Below are 9,521 nucleotides of genomic sequence, written 5' to 3' on the forward strand. Positions count from 1 at the left end.
GATTATATTTTCCAATTTCATTCAAGTATATTTAAAAGAAAGAGGCTTACCTATTCCTTTGAATTTTTTGTGTTTGCCTCTAACATTTTGTTACACAATCCCTCCCAACCTTTGATCTTCTATTCTCTATAGATTTCTACATTAGATTTTATATTGTAAAATACAATAATGATGAATGTAGATTACCTACATTGTTATATATAGAAATATAAATATAATAATATATTTGGGATTATTATCTTGGGATAAGGATTAAGAAAATGTTAATAGCATCGTAAATAAACGTATTTCTAGGATTTAAGACAAATTAATAACTATTAATAGTACTAATAATAATAGATCATCCTTATGTCTGGCGTTCCCCGACAGTACGGTTTTCAAGGAACTTTCTTCAAGGAAATTACAATCCAACTATGAAATGAGCTTGTTTCCAGGACGGTACGACATTAGAAAATGGAAAACTCCAAGAGAAGGTTACATTTTAGTTTGTGTGGTTGTCGTTTGGTTTTTCATTGTGGCATCGTTATGAATATTTAACAGCAGTGCAATGAATTTAACTCGAGTAGGTAAATATAGACTTCAATTTCCATTAAGTGATGAAAGTCCATCTCAAAGCTCTGGGTATTCCTGGTAGGGAAGGGAGGGTTTATTTTTCGGGAACTGGTTGCAGATCATGTTATTTTACGTATATAAAAGAATAATTTTAAGCTTTATTAACAGTATAACTTAGTCTGGTCATTAATAATGTTACAACTTAAACAAAATAAATATTTCATTTGAATTTGGAGTCTGTCAATTGTATATGATTGTTCATTGAGTTTTCTCATTTTGGCACCAATACATTGCACAATATTTTACGATATTAAAAAAATTTTAACAAAAAAACAACCGACTTCAAAAAAACTATTCCAAAACAATAGATATAATCGGTGTCCTTCCGCCGCGACTCGCTCTCGCCTCTGACCTCCTCACGACTCAAGCACATCTCACCTATAACTATGTATGTAGTTACAAACCTATCTTGGATGACACCGACTCCAAAAATTACAATAATCGTAACTAGAATTAGATTGTATAAAAATACGCAATTATTTTTATAGTTTTTAGTGCATATTATATCTATTGTTTTGGAATAGTGTTTTTGAAGTCGGTTGTTTTTTTGTTATTTTTTGATTTTTAGTGTATTTGAAGTACACTAACTAACAACTTGTCTAAATATGTGCAGATATACTAAATTTTTCAAAGCAGCAATGAACGTAAGCGCTTAATTAAAGAGTTCCGTTACATTGCCATTTTTCCAATAAAAAAAGAATCGTCATCGTCGAAATCGGTTGGCGCGATATTGAGTTATTCGTAAATTTATCATTCAAATTTAAGACTTTTATGATTTCTCTCGTGGATGTCATTGTCAGATACACGGGAAGCACCAGCTTTCAATTAAAAAAAGAATTATAAAAATCGAGGTAACAAACATAAAAAACAAAGTAGGTATGGAGCCAAATGTAATTTTTTAAACTCTCCATACGCTTTGTATTAAATTATAATTTGTAAAATGTTTGTGTACCGGGCTATTAATAGGTACAACGACATCCTCTGTTTGTGACAGAAAAAGATCTGGCTGTCCACGTAGTGTTCGTACGAAAAAGGCTGTCAAAGCAGTAAGAGAAAGAATTCGAAGAAATCCTGTCCGAAAGCAATAGATTTTATCTCGGGAGATGAAGATAGCACCTCTAACCATGTCGCGTATTTAAAAAGATGACTTAGGACTTGCAGCCTATAAGATAAGAGTACTGGTCATTTCTCAACTGATAATTTAAAAAAGAATAGGGTGGGAAAATCGAAACAACTACTGAAGCGGTACGCAAAGGGAGATCACACACAAGAAATGTTGTGTACGGATGAGAAAAATTTTACAATTTTACAATGACTGTATTGTAGCCAATAGAGACCACTTTAAATAAGCTGTTTATATATTTTTTTTATATTTATGTATTAAACTAACACACTGTAAAAGTAATAAGTGTTATTTGCAATAGAAAATATTTTTTCTTTGTTTCATTATTTATGGCAAGACAAGTGAAGCTAATGTTAATCGTTTAACAAAATTCAAATGAAACCCATTTATAGTTTTTTTAAGTTATGTTAAAGTATTGACCTTAGCATATCTTTAAGTCAATATTCCTATTTTTATAAACATCGTAGCGCATTTGAATCAATAAGAATAGATACGTATATGAATAAAATAACAATCCAAAGAAACTAAGTAAAAGTAAAATAAATGACTTTTAAAAAGTGAGCTTTAAATACCCCAAACCTTTTAACACTGACAATTTTGACATAAGCAGAAACGCGAGAATAAAACGGCTAAAAAGCATGACATTCTGCGTTTTAATAAAATTACTGCGGAAGGGTGGCGACGAGCGGCCGAAGGGTCCCTCGTACGACAGGGAGCGGAAATTGAAAACATGCTCCCTCCGCCCCGCGACCCTCTGAGAGGCACTCGTATGGGCTCGGTGGAGCACGACCTCGTTGAGTTTTCACTCCCGATCGAATAATTGGATGCCGGCCATTCAGATTGGATTCATTTATTATTTATTGAGCTGTCAGCTCACGTCTTTAGTTCAGTGCAATATTGATGATAATAAGTCGATTTTGTTTTATTTTTGAATTGAAAACTTCTTTAGCCGTATTGGGCACATTTTGATAGGGGAAATATTATGCGTTGCGCGTCACCGACACGTTCTTGACTGGCGCACGCGATATATGCAAAAATATTTACAAAAATAAATATAAATATATATATTTAGACACTTTTTGGATGGGTGAAATCTCGTGAGTTCACGTCAACGAAGTGCTTATAGCAGTATATCTGTAGCTATACAGCTAACGTATTCTGCATTAGTGCTGTTTATATCTTAGAACATTAGTGCTGTGTATATCTTTTATGGGAAATTGAATGGATTTAGTCAAAAGTTTATTGTGTATATCCTGTGCATTATTGAAATATTGTTTTTGTTTGATAAATGTATTAATAAAAATAAGTCTAAAATATAAATTCTATATTTATAAATAATTTAATTATAAATATATCTATATATATGTGACCAAGAGCTGGTACGTACCCCTGTCAAAGGATAAGTTTGGCTATACAAAGAGGTAACGATGCCAGCTTCATGGGCACCTTACCTGCCGATAGCGTTGTTTGTAATTAATTAATTTAATTTTTTTTGTTACATTATTTAAGTTTTATTTTATTATTTTTTATATAAATAGCGTTATTAATTATGAAGTCATCAGAAATAAATCAGAAAAATTTATTTTATGAATAATAAAAAAAAATATATATAAATATAATATAATTATATATATAATTAAAAACATATAATTATAAATAAAAGTCTTAAATTAATAATTTAATTGTTTTAAAACAATATGAAATTTCAAAATTTAATACTAAAAGTTCTAAATTTTCACTTCTAGCGGCAGTCTCTACAATAGCCTATTTGACTATGGATAAGGAGGACAAATGATCGTACGAGTCACCTGGTGTTTAATGATCACAGCCGCCAACAGTCTCTCGCAACACAGGAGTGTTGTCGGCCGACAAGAAAAAGGTGTACGCGCTTTTTTGAAGGTACCCTTGTCGTATCGTCCTGGAAACACCGCACAAGGAAGCTTAGTCCTCATCTTGGTTGTACGTGGAAGAAAGTTTGAAACCCTGAAAACCGCACTGTGGATGATCGCCAGACATCTAGATAGTGGGAGTCGTGTGTCGAAGGTGGAATTTGGCGGCAGGAATCAATTTAAACGCTCTTCCGAAAAACGAAAAATCCAGCGTAGTACGAAAACGAATCTTTTGTTACGGTAACTAATTTTGATTTACAAGTCCCAAACAGTGTTTTGTGTTTTTAGTTTTCTGTTTTCGTTCAGGATTCTGGATGCCCTGTTACAGAATAAGGGAAGCGATTTTTGAAAAAATAGAATAATATCAACATATCAGTAGTAAAGACATAGCTGAAGGAACTGGGAATTTACTAAAAAACAGCTTCGACCCATTTGATAAAAGCAAAACACAAAAAAACTCGATATTTATTTTTGTATTTTTTTACGATTCTTTGAGACCGAAACTTTTTTAAGATTGAGATGTCTGAAAAAGGTCGTGCTTATAGGTCGCTTAGACGTCATAGACTATGGAAAAACTCGCAACCACGCAATAATTTAATAATAATTTTAGATTCGGACCTTTACAACCAATAAATGATGAGGTTTAAGCCAGAAGTTGAAAGAAGCGGCCGGAGATGATCAATAGGGGGGATCAAGGGTGTCTTTTTCGGGAAAACGCTAGACGACACACATCTTTAGCTACTGAGCAAAACATAAAATAGTTTGGCTGGGAGATGTTAATGAATCTGCCATATAGCCCTGGCCACCTGTTTTGGTCTTTTCAGAATTATTCAGGCAGTGTCAAGTTAATATCAAGTGAAAACTGTCAAAACTACCTGCAGAAACCCGATTTATGACCTACAAGATGGCATACATATAATGGCACATCTGTACTGTAAATAAACTTTGAAATTTTTTAAATAATTAGAAAGTAACATATTCCCCAACCTATTAGATAATTACCATAGTTTGAAAATGGAAAAAGAGGGTGGCGTGAGCCTTTTGAAGAAAAGGGCTCAAACACAAGACCGTCAACTGTGGAAGAAAAGGGCCTGACACTGACGATTATTGATGACAGAACTGATATCATGATTACTGATGATAGAACTTCTTATCCTGTTTTTGAAAATTGTATACAACTTAATTTTATAGGTATTCAAATACATATAAAAATACGTGAAGCAGTAATGTACAAGCATTAATGTGTTACGGTTTGAAGAGCGCCATAGTTATAGTCCGATAACTTTATGCACGACCGTTCCACGGGGTGACAGACGGTGGCGGGGTCGGGGACGGGGTACTCAGATGTCAGCGGGTAGCGGGTGCCCCTCGCCACTCCTGTCGCCCCGTGCGACGGTCGCACACGAAGTTGTCGGACTATAGTGAAATAACTGAGTTAATGAGATTTAACATTTTATGTCTCAGTGTGATGAGCGCTATTGCGATACCGTTCTGAACTTTGGATTCAATCAAGAATCTTGAGCGGCACTGTATCGTAATGGACAGTGCGTTTCACTAACTAATATCAGTATCACTAAATAATCAACGTGATATATTATAAAAAAACAAATATAGTACTTGATGAGCTATCTGCCTGTGAAAGTCCTGTCCGAATCAGTTCTGCTTTTTTAACCGATTTCAAAAAGGAGGAGGTTATCGATTCGATTGGTATTTTTTTTATGTATGTACACCGATTACTCTGAGGTTTATGATCCGATTTACGTAATTTTTTTAGTTCGATGCAGAATAGATGCCATTTGGTCATATAAAGATTTTACACACTTTGGCCCAGTAGTTTTCATTTTATGAACATTTTTTATGAAAATGTTTGTTTACCTCGATGATATAATTGTTTTTTGTGTACGGCTTTTTTAGGAGTTTTCATTCAGGTTGATTATATATTATAATTTAACTGACACTAAAAAGGAAAAAATAAAAAAACTACGCTTAAAAAAACCGACTTTAAAAACTGAAAAATATCAAATAACTAAAAATTTAATATAATGCACCTTTACCTTTAATATTAATAAAATACTATTATTGATATAAGCTACATATTGATAGATTTGAAGTCGGTGCCAAGCCAAATGTAAATAGTAAGTAGTTACACTCGCCACGCGTGACTTTGAGCGGGATAGCTTCGTCTAGAACAAAACAACCCAAGCGGACAAACACTCGTGGCTAGACAACCTTAATAATAACAGTAAGTAAGCTGTTTATAATATTAAGTTTTATTTTGTTTAGGGCTTGGCACCGACTTAAAACCTATCAATAAGTAGGACCATATAAATACTAGCATTTTATCAATATTAAAGGTAAAGGTGTATTAAATTAAATTTTTATTTATTTGATACTTTTCAGTTTTTGAAGTCGGTTTTTTTAAACGTAGTTTTTTATTATTATACATAAACCTGAACAAACCAAAATTTAAAAAAACTATTTTGAGTTGTATGTTCCATCTAAATATTAATATGAACTAAATCCGTCTTTACTTTACAAACAGACACTAATTTTATTTATATCTGTTGTTATTTACTACGGGCTACCCACGTATAATTGATCTAAGACTACCCACGCAGTACCATATCATAACTTTATATATAAAATATTATTACAAATCTAACAACAATATGATAAACACGAGAGATTTGTTATAGTTTTGAGGGTTATCATTTTGTTGACAACTAGCTGATTTCTGCGACTTCGTCCGCCTACACACATGACTGAGCACGTTGTGCCACTAAAAGTAGTTGTTTCTTAAAAATTTAACAATATATTTCATGAATATATCGAATTTTATTTAATAAAGTACAAGTGTCTAAGGAATGAAACTTAGAAGACTTAATAGAAATCTATCCAATAGTTTTTCTTGATGCGGCACCAATAAAAACCTTATGATAACCTCTATCTTTTTATTTATATACATGTATAATTTTGCTTATATAGATGTGCGTACTTTTACACTCTTTTGTGAAAAAAACTGGCCCCTAGGTAAATTACCTATTTAATTGGCATCTTCAGATTATTTAATATCGTATCATCGTACGAGGGGCACACTGAAATGATCGGGAATAGAATATTTCCGATTGAGTTACAATAAAACCTTTTTTAGAATTTGAATACTGGCCTCTTAGAACCTTAATGACATTCATACAATTAAAAAAAAAGTTCAAAATCAAAAACTACGTTGGTTTAAAGTTGGCTCGTTGTTGACAGAAATGGAGTTCACGCGTGAACATTTCCGTGCCATAATTTATCACAATTTTCGTCGCGGCTTATCGCAAGATCAATGTCTCAGCGAACATGTTTCGATTTATGATGTTGAAGCATCGTGTCAAACGATAATATACCGCTGGTATGCCGAGTTCCGACGCGGTCGTGTGTCGCTCAGCACTGTTTCTTCTGCAGGTCGACCAAGAACAGCGGTCACGCCTGAAAACATCGCAGCTGTGCGAACTATAGTATTAGTTGACCGTCATGTGACATACGAGCAGATTCAGGCTGTTATCAGTATCGGAATGAGTGCAATTCAGTCGATATTACATAATGAATTTTGTGTAAGAAAGCTAGTTTCCCGATGGGTACCCCACAATTTGTCCGAAGAGCAAAAGGCGGCTCGTGTAGATTGGTGCCGGTATACTCTGCAACGCTTCAACGGAGGGAAGTCAAATGCCGTTTATAATATCGTCTCATGTGACTAATCATGGATGTATTCATATGAACCTGAAAGAAAACATCAGTCAGAAGTTTGGGTCTTCAAAGACGAGGTCTATCCAACGAAAGTGGTTCGCTCCCGCAGCGTGTCAAAGAAAATGTTCGCTACGTTTGTCTCGAAAAAGGGGCATGTTGCTACAATTCCTTTACAGGATCGCAGAACGGCTACCGCTGAGTGGTATATCATGGTTTGTTTGCCAGAAATGATAGCCGAACTCCGAAAAAATAACCCGAAACGTCGCATCATCTTACATCACGAAAATGCGAGCTCCCATACGGCTCGGAGACAAATGATTTTTTGAAGCAGGAAAACGTTGAGCTGTTGGGCCATCCTCCGTACAGTCCTGACCTGAGCTCAAACGATTTCTTTACATTCGCTAGAATGAAAGATTTATTACCCGGTCAATGGTTTGAAGACCCCGAAGCAGCTGTGGAAGCGTACAAATCAGCCATTTTGTCAATATCAACTTCAGACTGGAATTACTGTTTTAACGATTGGTTTGCACGAATGGAAAAGTGCATTAAGTTGAACGGAGAATACTTCGAAAAACAATAAAATACAATTTAGCTATACCGTGCATGTGGTTTTTATTATTCCCGATCATTTCAGTGTGCCCGTCGTACTACTATAAATAAATAAGCAAAAATTAGTTTCTGTCAACTTCGTCATTACATTTCGATGTAATTAAAATAAAATGATCCCAGAGTCTAAACAGCTAGTATATCTGTTCATTAAATAATAAATCAGGCTAAAAACTTAAGTTTTTTTAACATAAAAATAAATAGTACCGGTTTAAAAACCAATGGTCCTCCCCTTTTGCTAAAATGACAGCTAGTATTCGTCCGGGCATGCTATCGATGCTATTCTTAATTGTTTCTTGTGGAATACGCTCCCACTGCGTAGCAAATACATTCCTTACCTCCCTGATGTTTTGTGGAGCAGGCTGCACCGATCTTACTCTTCGTTTTAGAACATTTCAAATGTGTTCTATGGGATTATGATTTCGACTTCAGGCTAGCCAATCCAAACGACGTATACCTCTTGAATATACGCTTCCACTTCGCCAGAACGGTGAGCACGAGCGATATCGACCATAAAAATCAAATTTTCTCCAAGAACCATTAATGCGGGTTGTACGGGATAATTAGGACTTCTTGTGTGCATAGTGTCGTTTTCAATGAAGACTAACTCCGTACGGTTCAATACAATAATCGCCACCATAAGGGGGTTATTTCTTCAAAGCCAACTTCTGCGAAACGTTCCCTTTTCCTTCGCAGTACTCGTCGACGTCGATCCTCATCATATAGTGATATTCGGCTTCAACAGAGAATAATACTCTACCCCAGTCCTCTTGAGTACACTTCGCACAATTTCGAACGAAGCTAAGTCTACCAATCTGATCTCGCGGAGTAATTTAGGGCCATGGACTGGACGGAGACTGCATATATTAGCAGTCAATAAGCTGATTCAAACACCTCTCACTTCCTTTAGAGTCTTTTTGAGGTCGACATAAGAAGATTTGCGATTTCGAAAAACCTGTTTCACCAGGAAGCGGTCATCTCAAGCTTCTGTGCATGGTTTTCTTCCAGACCCAGGCCTTCTACTTACGCAACCAGTCTCTCGATATCGTTGCCAAGTCCTCTGTATAGTCGAACGACTCAAATTTAGCCTCTGGGACACATAACATTGATTTCACCCTTCCTCAAGTAGCGCTATAATTATATGAGTTATAGTTTAAGAATCATTATTTCTCATAAGAATTAACAATTCACTTACTGAGAAAACTTAAATTATCTTAAAAGTTAAAAGTAAGAAGAAAAAGTAACAAAAGAAAAGTTCATTAATATCTAATAGGTAGGCATTTCCTAATACCAACTCCTTTACAATACAACAAAATATAACAACACAATAGTAAGTGAGTAGTCACAATTATTAACTAACCACTAGAACAATAAATATAATATGGTAGCACAAACAATGTAAACAGAACCGGATCGCGCGTCACAGAATAGGATAACTGAATATGGCTTCACATTAGGAATTACCAGTTTGGAAAAATTTTAACTTTGATATCTGAAATTTTGCTTGCTGTTATCGTTCTATCAACCATTTTAGAAACCGGTAAAATAATATCAAGACTTAA

This window comes from Leptidea sinapis, chromosome 10 (assembly GCF_905404315.1).
Source record: "Leptidea sinapis chromosome 10, ilLepSina1.1, whole genome shotgun sequence".
Classification (NCBI taxonomy): domain Eukaryota; kingdom Metazoa; phylum Arthropoda; class Insecta; order Lepidoptera; family Pieridae; genus Leptidea; species Leptidea sinapis.